Raw genomic sequence first — 15207 nt, 5'->3', positions numbered from 1 at the left:
TTATGTACAGTAGCTGGAGTTTTGTTCTCTATTTGCTGAAGTTTTTGTTTGTAATTGCTGAAGTTTTTGTTTGTAATTGCTGAACTTAAGTATAGTAGCTGAAGTTTTGTTCTCTATTTGCTGAAGTTTTTGTTTGTAATTGCTGAAGTTAAGCATAGTAGCTGAAGTTGTTTTCTATATTTGCTGAAGTTTTTGTTTGTAATTGCACTAAATAAGCTGAAGTTTTTTTTGTCCTGGATTCATTAGTTTTGTCATTAAGCTTTTTTAAAAACTTCAGCAGAAGATGCTGAAGTTATTTAGTGTCACGACCCCGGTTTGCCCTCCGTGAACCATCGTGACGGCACCTAGTCTCTACGACTAGGTAAGCCTAACAATGCGGAAAAATAAACCACTTTGCGGAAGAAATAATTAAAAACTGAAACAGTGAAATAAAACAGCGTTTTTAAATGTCGCTCGGCATACACAATATCAACTCTCAAAAACTAATACATTTCCCAAAACCCGAAATCTCATGAATACAAGCCTTTGAATGTATACAAGTATCTAACTCTAGAATATCTAACAAGGAAAGAAAATACAGAAGGGCTAATACTTAAAAGGGAGAGTAGAAAGGGACTCTTCTGTCAGCGGACGCGGCAGATATACCTCGAAGTCTCTACGAATACCTCGTCTCAAGCGTGATAAGTCTGGGTGAAGGTACCTGAATATGCACATGAAAAACATGCACAGAAAGGGCATGAGTACACCACAGCGGTACTCAGTAAGTGCCAAGCCTAGCCTCGGTCGGGTAGTGACGAGGAAGGTCAGGGCCCTACTGAAATTAAATAAAATATACGGTATAATAGTATAAGATAAAGCAGTACAGTTGAAAAATAACGATAAGAATCAGTACAGGATAATAAAGATAACTACAACTGAAACAGAGGTAAAAACGATCACAAGGAATACTACTGTTCACAAAGATAATAAACGGGATCTCTCAGTATCCCGAGGATCTCTTAGTACCCTCAATATGTGCCAAGGATCTCTTGGTATCCTCAATATATGCTAGGGATCTCTTGGTATCCCGATATATGCTAGGGATATCCTGGTATCCCGAGGATCTCTTGGTATCTTCAATATACGTGCTAGGGATCTCTCGGTATCCTGCACCTCAGCTCAAATCATAAATACGTACAGGGGATCCCCCGGGATGCTGCCCCGTAGTCTCAAAGTAAAAACACACAGCAACAACACAAGGAATACTCAATTAAGCTCAATTTCGTACCAAGTAAAACAGGTAATTCTAACCTTACATGCTTTACATAATACAATTAAGACAGTTTAAGTAATAAAATAATTAAGTCAATTAAACATGTTTCTCTAAGCTAACAACAGGCTAAGATTTCAAGTAGAGTAAGCAGGAAAGGAAAACACAATTAAAGCTACTTTAGTGAAAATAGGTTTTTCAACAATTAGCACAAGTACGCACTCGTCACATCACGTACAAGGCATTTCAATTACCATAATACCAAATTCTAAGGGGAATGTCTCCCACACAAGGTTAGGCAAGCCACTTACATGGTACCAGCTCAAATCAATCCGAAACCACGCTCTTGCCACGAATACTCGACTTCAAATGGCCCAAATCTATTCAATTCAATTTCATAATGTAAATAACACTTCAAGTAACTGATTCTACAAAGAAATTCTAAGCTAATATGCGAAATTAGGTAAAATGATAAAAATGCCCCTCGGGCCCACGTCTTAGAATCGGGTAAAATTTACATTTCCAGAATCCTCACTCCCACAAGTTCAGTCATACCAAAAGTACCAAAATCCAAGGTCAGATTCCCAATCAAAAGTCGAATTCTAGGTCTAAGAACTTTTTTCCAACTTTTCCCCAATTTTTTATCTCCAATCCGAAATTAAATGATAAAACTAACAATAGATTGATGGAATATAACTAGAAAGGGTTAAAGAATTGTTACTCAATGATTTCCTCTTCAACTTACTCCCAAAATCGCCCTCTCCCGAGCTCCAATTTGATTTTTCCAAGTTTTGAAACTAAACCCTCGAAATCCCTATTTTCTGACTAGTGAAACCGTATTTACGGTCGTGGGACCCCACCTGCGGTCCCGCTTCTGTGGAGCCAAGGTCGCATCTGCGACTTTTCATTAAAGGAGGACTTTCCGCACCTGCGACTACCTTACCGCAAATACGGAGCCGCTTCTGCAGTGCCCTGACCGCTTCTGCGGTCAACTTCCTTTTTGCCTTAAACCGCTTCTGTTGTTGCTCGACCGTTTTTGCGGCCTCGCACCTGCGGTCCCCAAGCCGCAGGTGCGGTTATGACAACAAATTTAAAGCTTCAGCTACAACTTTCAACTCCAAACTTTTCCGTCCAACATCCGAAATTATCCCGAGGCCCCCGAGACCTCAACCAAAAGCACGAACAAGGCATATACTACTGTCCAAACTTATACCAATCCTTAGAACACCTAAAACAACATCGAAACGATGAATCAACCACGGATTCAAGCCTAAGAACTCCAAAACTCTAAATTTACGTTTTCGATCAAAAAGTCTACCAAACCTCTACCGAATGACCTGAAATTTTGCACACACGTCACATTCAACACTACGGAGCTACTCCAACTTTCGGAATTCCATTACGATCCTCGGATCAAAATCTCACTAACGAACCGGAAACTTCGAAATTCGACTTTCGGCATTTCAAGCCTAAATTAGCTACGGACCTCCAATACACAATCTGAACACGCCCCTAAGCCTGAAATCACCTAACGGAACCATCGAAATTCCATTCCGAGGCCGTCTTCACACTGTTCTGACTACGGTCAAATTTTCCAAAACTTAAGCTCTCATTTAAGGACTAAGTGTCCCAAAACTCTCCGAAACTCAAAATTGAACATCCTGGCAAATCAAAATAGCAGAAATAAACACAGAAAAAGCAGTTAATAGGGGATCGGCACGTAAATTCTTAAGACGACCGGCCGGGTCGTCACATTTAGTTCATTTATAAAAACTTCAGTACTAAATAAGCTGTAGTTTTTTTGTCCTGGATAAGCTTTTTCAAAAACTTCATCAGAAGATGTTGAAGTTATTTAATTCATTTGTAAATATTTCAACACTAAAAGCTGGAGTGTTTTTAATTAACATTGACATCATCTACACAATATGAATGGTTTTGCCCGAATGCAACCATACAGTGATGAAGGTAGTCTTGTTTAACTGTAAGACTATGAATTTCATGTCTTAATTAGTTGCCTAAAAGCGATTCCTACAGCAAATAGGGCTGCTAAATCACACTTATAAATTGAACCCACTTCCATTCGTCCACTTTCTGTAAATAAAAATTTTATTGGGAAATTATCCAAGTGGGATGAAACTCGTACTCCCATATGCATTTATGCCTATAAAATAATTCATCCTTTGTTTGTGTCTTTGCTGAACATATAAGTGCTAGTGATCTTCTCCGAGCTAAAATAAAATCTGGTTCCACCAGAAATTTCACAATTACAGAAATATCTGGTTCGAGTTTCATCATACAAGGAACAACTTCAGAAGAAGAAGAAAAAGCAATTGTATATAAGAAACTTTGAAAAGTTATAGAGTTGCTTTAGCAGCACCAACAACAGCAAAAGAAAGAAGAAGAAGAAAACGAAGGAGGAGGAGAAAGGGGACTGAAGTTGTTTAAAAAGTGGATACAAGTTAAAACTTTAAAAAAATAAGTATAGATTAAATGGGGGCGACCAAATAGGACGTCTCGTGCAATTTTTACGATGGACATATGGGTAATAGGACTGCATGCTATTGCATATTTTATTGAATAACCTTGGACCCTTCACCCCGCTATAAAGATTAAACGAGCGGGCTGATTTTACAAAATATTGGCATTATGTGCCGTAAAAATAGCACGGTATAGTCAGTTTTCGGACTGGTCATTCAAAAATAGCCAGCGTTTACGAAGTCAATAAAAAATAGCCATTATTTTGCTGCAACAGATACCGGTCCAACATAATATACTGGAGTTCGGTGTACTTGTGTATGAACTCCAGCATATTATGCTGGACCGGTATACTTTGCTGACTCCAGTATAATATACTGGAGACTGGAGCACCGGTGCTCCAAACTCCAGTATATTATACTGGACAATTATACTTGCTGGAACTCCAGTATATTATGCTGGAGTTCTAGTGTACTTATGCTGGAACTCCATCATATTATGCTGGAGTTCCAGCATACTTATCCTGGAACTCCAGTATAATATGCTGGAGTTCAAGCATACTTATGCTGGAACACCAGTATAATATACTGGCGTATTTTCCGGATTTTGAACAATGTTTTCGCTCAGATTTATGTTTACATGAAAAGTGGCTAAATTTTGATTATTTTTGAAACTGAGCTATTTTTGAACGACCAGTTGTAAATCTGGCTATTTTTGAATTTCTCCCTTATGCGCCTCCACTGAAAGCCTTAACATTTATGCTCTACTTCTTCTTGAAAAGATACACGTCTAGGACAGGGGCAGATGTACATTGTAGGTACGGATTCACTTGGACTCATATAAATTTTTTTACTGAAATTATAATAAATAGTAGATATGAACTCGTGATATAAAAAATATAATGCGTTCAATATTAAAAACTTAAAGATTGAAACCATTTAAATTTCGGATCCGCCTTTGAATATTACTGTTTTTTTCGCAAACAGTCACATTTTAATATATTATTTTTGTTTCAGACATTTGTTTGTCTTTTTCGATTTCTCGAGACGCTTGTAACATGATTTAACTTTTAAATTCATTGGTCAGGAATCAGATAAGAAGTTTCTGATTAAAAATAGAAGAATGTCGGTTATCCCTTAAATTTCTTGACGATTAATGATCTCAATTCAAGATCACAAATTCAAGATGGTCCGTATGACTTGATAAGCTTTGTACCTACTTAGGACCAAACTAAGTGGTTGTTCTTCAAATCAGTCTTTTTCTTTGTCAAAATCATTACATTACTGGCTAGACCACTATGTACTACCTCCACCCCAAAGGTCTTTGTTTTCAAATAAATGGAAAAGCAGAATAATAATGGAGATATGTGACTACTCGATTGGTTGGTCACCAGCCACACCAAGTATCCCCAATTTCTCCGTTTTATTCACGTGGAGCAAAAACTAATTTATAGTCTTTTTTATTGACCCTCACATATGCATTCACAGACAATTAGAGGACGACCTTGCCAGCAAACATTATATTTACCCCTTCAAGCTCGTGCAGCGAGTCACGCATCTAAGCGACAACGTAAATATTTATACATATCATTACAGACCAACATTGCCAGTTTAGACTTTAGATCCAGATCTAAATTTTATTACTACTTTATATGACTATATTCTTTATTCTTTTTACTCTTAGTATAAATATATGATAAATTTCACGTATAATTACTGTAATTTAAACAATATAACAACAAGGTCACAAAATTACTTCCTCACGTTAAAGTAGCTGAACCATATGTGAATTGTTCAGAAATACAAATGGCCAGGAGGTCAAATATCCAAAAAAAATAAAAAAGATCCACCGTGTAAACATTTTGACCATATATATTTTAAAAAATAAAAGACAATTAAAAACATTTAAATGAAACAAAGAAAGGAAGAAAAAATGATTCCTTGAAGCCGAAAATTTTGACATTCTGATCATTTATATTTTCTTAGTAATTCACACATAATTCAATTATTTTAATGCGACAAAAAATAATTAGTCACAATTATTGTTACGCGGCGCCTTCCTGAGATTCATTGGAAGAGCGACATAAGGCTAAGCAACTGATGTCAGTGCAGTTACTGCCCGCCAACTAAGGTCCCCTCCGTACGCTAGACTAGATTGCCAGTGTCATACGGGAAAACCAATGACGAGCAATTGAGAAAACAGAAATGAGAATTGAGAATGAAAGAAAGTTTGATTGCATTAATGAAAGCTATTACAGAAAAGCAGCACGGTGTCGAGGGGGAGAGATACCAGTACAGAGAATTGTTTGCTTGCTAGAAAAGTTGATTGCTTGATCTCCCCTAATAATGCTTAAAAAAAATAAACCAAAGTTATAAGACTAGACTTGATTAAGCTAGAGAAACATAATGGAAGTACATGGAATAAAACTACTCTATATTTACAATAAAAAAGGACTTAGTTTTCTGCAAGGCAGAAACAGGTCCGTTGTCAGCAGCATTGTCTTTGACATCAGGGTCTGCGAGCGCGGCGTTGTTGGCATCTGCCTGCGGCGGGGCGCTGACGAGGGATATCGGTGGAGCGACAGAGGCACATGTGCGGCCAAGACCGCAGGGCCGACCGTGGCGCTAGGCATTGGGAGGCTTGCTAGGACGCCACGGGTTACTCCCAAGGGGTCATGGGGCGTGACTGGAAAGCCGCCCATGACATTCTTCCCCACCTGAGTTGGCGATGTCCTAGGCACCTTACTTGCAAGATAATCTTCAACTAGGTTCTTGTAGGCTTTGAGGTTTGTTCCCCTCCCCCAAGTATTCTCCTTTGCATCACAGCCCTGCCATTTCACCAAGAACTCTTGGTGATCTTTCCTTGAGGCATGAATCACTCTATTATCAAGGATAGCTTCAACACGCCTTTTTCCGGTTGAATTGGAACCTCGAATACTGGGTATTGTGAGCTGGCTCCGTGAAGGATCCTCCGTGTCTTCCCGAAAAGGTTTCAGGAGGCTTATATGGAAGACATGATGAATTTTCCACCAAACTGGGGTATCCACCCGGTATACAACTTTCCCAATACGTCTTTCAATGGACAAGGGTCCAATGTATTTTTGCAATAGGCGAGGGTTATGGACCCCTGCAAATAAGTACCGCTTTGGGATTTGACCATCACTTTGTCTCCTACTTGGTATTCAACAAAGCGACGATTTTGATCAGCATGCCTCTTCATTCGCTTTTGAGCTTTGACAAGATAGCTCCGCACTATCTCCGTATTTTGCTTCCACTCTTTTGAGAAGCTAGCAGCTCGAGGAGATTTAGACATGTTTGGTGCATTCACTGTGTGTGGGAGTAGCGGTTGTTGTCCGGCAACAATTTCAAAAGCACTTTTGTTTGTACTAGAGCTCTTTTGTGAATTGAATCACAGTTGAGCAACATCCAGAAGCTTTACCCAATTCTTCTGCGATCCGGTTACAAAGTGGCGGAGATATTCCTCTAACATACCATTGAACCGCTCCATCTGGCCATCGGATTGCGGATGGAAACTTGAGTTGTGACTCAATTTTGACCCAAGGCACTTAAAGAGTTGGGTCCAAAAGTTGTTAGTGAAGCGTGAGTCGCGATCACTAACAATTTCTTTGGGCAGGCCCCAATATTTGACGACATGAGAGAAGAAGAGTCGGTATCTTCTGTTGATATATATTATGGGGCTGCAATAAAGATAACATACTTGGAAAACCGATCTACCACAACCACTATAGTTGTGAGGTCTCCGACCTTGGGCAATCCGGTGATGAAATCCAGGGAATCCCTTTCCCAAGGTCTCTTTGGTACAGCTAGTGGTTCTAAGAGTCCCGCTTGTGTCAAGCGGTCCGACTTGTCCTTCTGGCATACTAGACAAGTCTTCATATACTGAGCGACGTCATTGGCCATTTGAAACCAATAATATGCACGAAGAAGTAACGCCATGGTACATTCTTCACCGGGATGGCCGTCCCACAAAGTATCATGACATTTCGCCAGAAGAGTCCTTCGCAGATCTCCTCCTTTAGGAACATAAAGTCAGTTCCCTTTCACTTTCAGAAAACCATCTTTCATGTAGAACTAGCGAGTCTTGCCCTGTCCTACCAAATCAACCAAATATTGTGCAACAGGATCCTTGATGAGTAGATCCTGTATCTGGTCCTTGATGGAGGTGGCTACTTCACTCCCCCTTAGGGTGGCGAGTAGGCACACAGATGCTAGATCAGCTCTCTTACTGAGCGCATCATCAATATGATTGGTCTTCCCACTGCGATACTCTAGCCTGAAGTGCAATTCAGTTAGGATTTCCTACCACCTGGCTTGTCGACCATTCAGTTTCGGCTGGGTCATGAAATGGCTAACAATAGTGTTGTCTGTCTTAACCACGAACGGGGTCCCCAACAGATAGTGCCTCCAAAGGCACAAGTAGTGGACGACAACCAATAATTCTTTCTCATGGGTGGCATAACACCTCTCTGCATCCTTCAGCTTCCGACTCTCATATGCTACAGGATTCCCTTCTTGTAGCAAGACTCCGCCGAGGGCATAATCGGATGCATCCGTTTGTACCTCGAATGTCTTGGCCAAATCAGGGAGGGCCAAGACGGGGCTACTAGACATAGCCACTTTCAATGCGTTAAAGGTCTTCGCTCGCCTCGGTCCCCAATCCCAGGGTGTGACCTTCTTGAGGATTTTTGTCAATGGCACTACGATGAAGGAGTAGTTTTTCACAAAACGCCGGTAGAAGTTGCATAGGCCAAGGAACGCCCTCAAGGCATGGACATCCTTGGGCGGCGACCAATCTGTGATTGCCTGGATTTTCTATTAGTCCATCTTGATCCGCCCTTCCTCGATGACATGTCCGAGGAAGTCAATTTACTTTTGAGCAAAGGAACACTTGGATAGCTTCGCATATAGTTCATGCTCCCGCAATCGTGTTAAGACCTTCCGCAAATGCACTAGGTGTTCTTCCAATGTTGGGCTATATACCACATTGTCATCCAAGTAGACCACCACGAATTCGTCAATGTACTCTCAGAAGATTTGGTTCATCAGAGTGCAAAATGTAGCCGGGGCATTAGTCAAGCCGAACAACATGACCAGGAAGTCGTACGACCCATATCTTGTCACACAGGTCGTATTGTGTTCATCACCCACTGCAATCCGAACTTGCCAATAACCTGTCTTTAGGTCTATCTTGGTGAACATCGTCGCACCACCCAGTCTATCGAACAAGTCTGTCATTAGCGGAATAGGGTACTTGTTCTTCACGGTGATTTTGTTTAGAGCCCGATAATCCACACAGAGTCACAGGCTGCCATCATGTTTCTTTTGTAATAGAAGAAGGGATCCGTATGGGGACTTGGAGGGCACAATGATCCCTGTATCAAGCATCTTCGTCAATTGTCTCTGAAGCTCGGTGAGTTCGGGTTGTGACATCCTATAGGGCACTCGGGTGGGTGGCTTCGCGCCCGGCACCAATTCAATTTCATGGTCCATAGTGCGCCTAGGCGGTAGTCGCTTTGGCATGTCTTGTGGCATGACATCTTCAAACTCTAGTAGTAGCTCCTTCACGGGTTTAGGAATGGGACCTGAAGAGCGTTCTATATCTTTAATGCAAAGGGTTGCCAGGAACGTGGGTTCATTTCTTTTGACCCCCTTCTTCAACTGCAAGGCTGAGATGTTTTCAACGGCCATCTTCATGGGCATGCATGGGATAATGCAGGGCTTGGTCCCGTTTGCTCCCATCATCAGTAACATGTCAGTATACGGTACATGCATGGTGTTGGTTTGCCTCAAGAATTCCAATCCAACTATTAACTCGAAGTCATCTATGATCACCACGCGCAGGTTGAATTTTCCTTCGTAAGGGCCAAGCTTCACTGGTACCTCTTTGGATATCCCACCCACTGTCTGAAGAGATGAGTTGACAGCCTTGACACTACCTCTTCCCTTTCCTACAACTAGACCAAGTCGCTCCACCTAAGTCGAGGCTAAGTAGTTGTAGGTAGCACCCGTATCTATTATCACCCGAATGGGCTTGCTATTTACCTTTATCTCGACGAACATTAAGGTCCTCTCTTGTTTAGAAGGAGTCCTCTCATCCGCCTTCTTTTTTTCTTTCTTAGTGCTTGGGCGGGGGTCCTTCTTCTTACGGATACCAGCACTAGTTCCCGCTAAGGCCTTAGAAATGGAGCCAATAATTGCATTGAAGGCACCTATTGGTTCGGTCTGACCTGCATCGTCTGTGTCGTCATCCGTCCCATCATCAAAAGCTTAATGGGCATTCATTTGTGCATGTGGACACTCATTATTCCAATGTGGTCAGCCGCATGGCATCCTGAAAGAGGCTTTCTCCCCTGGTCATTGTTGTTTGACGCAACACTATTGCTGCCTGGGGAGGGAGCCTTAGATTTGGTTGCACTCCGATCTCCCCCACTTCTGCTAGGCCACCATTGCTACGCTAGCCCTCTTTGAATCCCGCTCGAGCAGACGGCTGAGACCTATCCTTCCGAGCTTCCACTTGATAGTTCCCAAGGCATTCAGCTACTTGGATCGCCTTGGGTAGGGTATCTACCCTTTGTATTTGCAGCTCCATATGGTCATAAGGTTTCAACCCTTCCAGGAAGGTGAAGAGCTTGTCTTTGTCCCCCATGTCACGTATGTTTAGCATGAGCGCGGAGAATTCCCGCACGTAGTCCTGCACTGATTTGGTCTGGAGGAGCTCTCGTAGCTTTCTCCTTGCGTTGTATTCAATATTTTCGGGGAAGAACTGTAGGCGTATGGCTACCTTCAGTTTTTCCCATGTCTCGAGAGTATCTTCACCGGTCCTGATGGATTCGTACTTCACCCGCCACCAGAGTTTAGTATCACTCTGAAGATACATGGCAGTAGTTGCTACCTTCTTAGCTTTCTAGGCCCCAAACAGCATCAAAGTACTGTTCGATGTCAAAAATGAAGTTTTCCACTTCCTTGGCATTCATAGCTCCACTGTATGGCTTTAGCTCAGGAATTTTCAGCTTTTGTGTTGCGGAAGCGGGGTTCACAGCGCCCCCGATTTGGTTCCCACCTCCTCGAAGCAGGCCCTGTAAAGCAGCATTGACAACATTGAGCTGGTCTGTCAAGTTGTCAATGGTTTGTTGCATGGAAGTTACCCTGTCTGCCTCTTGTGCCCTGTAGGCTAAATCCTCGATACACTCCTGTTGGAGTTCCCCGAATTTGCCAAAAATTTCAGCTGCCGTTTGCGCGTCTCCCTCGGAGTCGCGACTGATGTTTTCTATGTCAACTTCGGTCTTCTGCGGTCCAGGTCGTCCAACTTTTGCACTAGGCTGGTTCTTAGTTCGGGCACCGTATCCATGAAGGGCCGTAATCCGTCAACCGTCTGTTCAAGGGCTGCAATGCAGTCCCCATGATTCACCATTGTCAGAAATGGTGGTAATGACAATGCATTCCCTCATTCGATGTCGAGCCTAGGCTCTGATACCAACTGTTACACGCCGACTTCCTGAGATTCCTTGGAATGACAACGTAAGGCTAAACAACTAATGTCAGGGCAGTTACTGTCTGCCAACTGAGGTCCCCTCCGTACGCTAGACTAGATTGTTAGTGCCGTCCAGAAAAATCAATGTCAAGAGCAATTGAGAGAACATAAATGAAAATTGAGAATGAAAGAAAGCTTGACTGCATTAATGAAAGCTATTACAGAAAAATAATACGGTGTAGAGGGGGATAGACACCAGTACAGAGAATTGTTTGCTTGCTAGAAAGTTTGAATGCTTGATACCCCCTAATAATTCTTAAAAATAAATAAATCAAAGCTACAAGACTAGACTTGATTAAGCTAGAGAAACATAATGGAAGTACATGGAATAAAACTACTCTATATTTACAATGAAAAAGACTTAGTTTTCTACAAGGCAGAAACAGGTCCGTTGTCAGCAGCATTGTATTTGGCATCAGGGTCTGCGTGCACGACACTGTTGGCATCTGCATGCGGCGGGGCGCTGGCGAGGGATATCGATGGGGCGACAGAGGCACATGCGCGCTTGTCACTTGGCGCGGCCAAGACCACGGGGCCGTCCATGGCGCTAGGCATTGGGAGGCTTGCCAGGACGCCACGGGGCGCGTCCAAGAGGTCATGGGGCATGGTTTAAGGGGCATTTAAGTCATTACATCACAAGAAAATGCTTATCAGCACCTATTTACCAAATACTTTAACTGCTTATTATCAGTTTCAATACTTAAATCCAAACTCGTAACTGCTTATTTATTAAATCAGTTTCAGCACTTATGCATATCAGCCACTTTGAATCAGCTAAGCCAAACATGCTCTCACAGTCTTTTTGATTGACCCTCACATATGCATTCACAGACAATTAGAGGACGACCGTGCTAGCAAACATTATATTTACCCCTTCAAGCTCGTGCAGCGAGTCACGCATCTAAGTGACAACATAAATATCTATACATATCATTAGAGACCAACATTGCCAGTTTAGACTTTAGATCCAGATCTAAAATTTATTACTACTTTATATGACTATATTCTTTATTCTTTTTACTCTAAGTATTAGTATAAATATATGATAAATTTCACGTACAACAAAGTCACAAAATTACTTCCTTTCACATTAAAGTAGCTGAACTATATGTGAATTGTTCAGAAATACAAATGGCCAGGAGGTCAAATATCCAAAAAAAATAAGAATGATACACCATGTAAACATTTTGAGCATCTATATTTTAAAAAATAAAAGACAATTAAAGACATTTAAATGAAACAAAGAAAGGAAGAAAAAATGATTCCTTGAAGCCGAAAATTTGACATTCTGGTCATTTATATTTTCTTAGTAATTCACACATAATTCAATTATTTTAATGCGATAAAAAATAATTAGTCACAATTATAGACGTTCAGTGGCCATACATGAAATTAACCATATATTTAAGGTAAATATTAAATTTATTATATGTGACTGCAAATAAATTTCAAATTGAAAATAATTGGTGCAAACGCACCGGCTGACAATGTTGTATAGAGCAGTCAATATGGGCGGGGTCAGGCTAGCCCAACTCAGTCCATGTGGGCTTTAACAATTGGCGGATTGGGCTGGGCTAGCCCACCATTTTGATGGACCTTATAATGGTCAGCCCACCCCACCCCTATGTGGGTTGCAGGCCCCCACGAGCTAACCCATCATTTTTTTAAAAATATAATTTTATATATATTTTTTAAGTTCTAACCCAAAAAAGATAAATATTTAAAACTTGAAAAAATCTTATTGGAAAAATTTCACAAAACTTAATAACTTTTTATATTATTTCAATGTATCACAATAAAAACTAAAAAAGTAAAAGACAAAACCATGTCATTCACTAAAACGGGTTGGGTCTGGTTGGCCCAACGGGCCAAGCCCATATTGACGACTCTAATGCTGTAGATTAATCATATAGTAAAAATTGCACGGGGCCCCTATTTGATCGTTCTTATTTAACATATACCCATTTTTAAAACAGTTTTAACTTGTACCCACTTTTTAAACAACTTTCGTCCTTTTCTCTTCCTCCTTATCCTCCTTATCATTTCACCAAAGATATGGTATGGGTCTTGCGAATCCTCCATCCAACTGCCAACACCTTCTGCTATCTCCCCAAACAGATCCACGTCCACAAATTCATGTTCAACTACATAATCTCCATAAACATCTAGTTGTGGTACTACTTCAGTCGCGACTTCTCTGTAAAAAAAAAAAAATGATTTCCCTGTGGTTGAAAATTCTCTTATCCTGCAGGGAAATCTAAATCCATGTTCTGAAAAGCAAATGGAGGAGCTTAGGGACGTTTGCTAATTTTAGTGTTGTTGCTACATTGTTTATAACACTTCCAATTAAATAGCAGGTTTCTTGATTCTTGTTTCAGAATCGCATAGAGCCACGCAAATCTCATAGGCCGAATTTCATTGAAATTCATGTTTGGTTACAATCTGAAAATTGGAACCAAACTTTTGCAACTATACTAAGGTTTCTTTGTTGAATCTAGACTCTCCTGCAACAAAAACTTTACAAAACAAAAACTTCGCCCGTTACAAAACAAAAACTTCACCTCTAGAGTTGAAGTTTGTTAGTTACAAAAACAAAAACTTCAGCAATTACAAACAAAAACTTCAACAAATAAAGAACAAAACTCCAGCTACTATGCTTAAGTTCAGCAATTACAAACAAAATTTTCAGCACACTTAGTTCAGCACACTTGCTACTTCAGTCCCGTCTACTAGAATGCTGGAGTTTTGCGTGATTGTCCCCGTGTGCTGAAGTTACGCGAAAAAGTGGGTACGTTTGCAATTTTTTTGCAAAGCGGACACAAGTTAAAACGTGACCCAAAAAGCGGATATAGATACAAATGCCCCAACCATATATTGCAAGTGTCCTAATTACAACCCTACAAGTTTTATCACATATAAGGAGAACCCAAGTCCAATTAATCAATCGGTCGTTTTTGGGGAAATTTTTCAGCACTAAATTAACTCGTTAATATTGACATTTAATAAAGTTAAGTAGAAAAATGGGATTTTTTCCTTTAGCTGTCCCCTGGCTTTGAATATTAAAGCTACTTTAATATTAACGAGTTAATTAACGAGTTAAATTAACTCGTTAATATTGACATTTAATAAAGTTAAGTAGAAAAATGGGATTTTTTCCTTTAGCTGTCCCCTGGCTTTGAATATTAAAGCTACTTTAATATATGAGATCTGTTATATGAGTGTTGTATCAGCGGGTGAAGATTTTCGGTCGCTTGACTGTAATACAGTTCAAAATTGAATCCATAGCATTTGGATAAAAACTTACCCTATATTACATGCGGCCCTCTTAAAAGATCTTCTAGGGTGTTTAATTTTTATGTTAGGTTAAACTGCATTGATAGTACAGAAATTTTATTATTCAATTAATGCTTATAAGTTAATTTCTTTTCTATGCAGGGCCGGCCCTAACATTATTAGTAGTAAGACTTATGTCTTAGGCCCCCAAATTTAAGGGGCCTATTTTTTAAACATAATAGGTTTATAAGTATTTAAAAAATATTATTTTTGTACTTTTAATACAAAAGTAGAGTTTTTTATATAAAAGTAAAGAATTTTTTTAAATATATAAATATAGAAGTAATAATTTGAATTACTTAAAATGGGTAGATAAATAATTTTTCCAACATTTCAATTTGAGTTGATTTGAGAATTCCACTTTTTCCTCCGTCATCGTATAAATTTTTTAATTTCTCTTTTTAAATTTGTCCTAGTTATCTTTTTTTCCCCCAATTTTTCATATTTCGAAAACCCCTACATATTTTCTGTCTTTCCCTTTGATATTCTTACTTACTTTCTTTCTCCAATATTTCATTACTCACCTTCTTTCTCCAAGATTTCATTAGCTCAAGTGTTCAACAATACTTTTAAGCTTCCAATAGTTCTATACTTTGTTG

The sequence above is a fragment of the Nicotiana tabacum genome, chromosome 10 (assembly GCF_000715075.1).
Source record: "Nicotiana tabacum cultivar K326 chromosome 10, ASM71507v2, whole genome shotgun sequence".
In the NCBI taxonomy this organism is placed as follows: Eukaryota; Viridiplantae; Streptophyta; class Magnoliopsida; order Solanales; family Solanaceae; genus Nicotiana; species Nicotiana tabacum.
The sequence above is the reverse complement of the archived record's forward strand: the minus strand, read 5'-3'. Positions refer to the sequence as shown.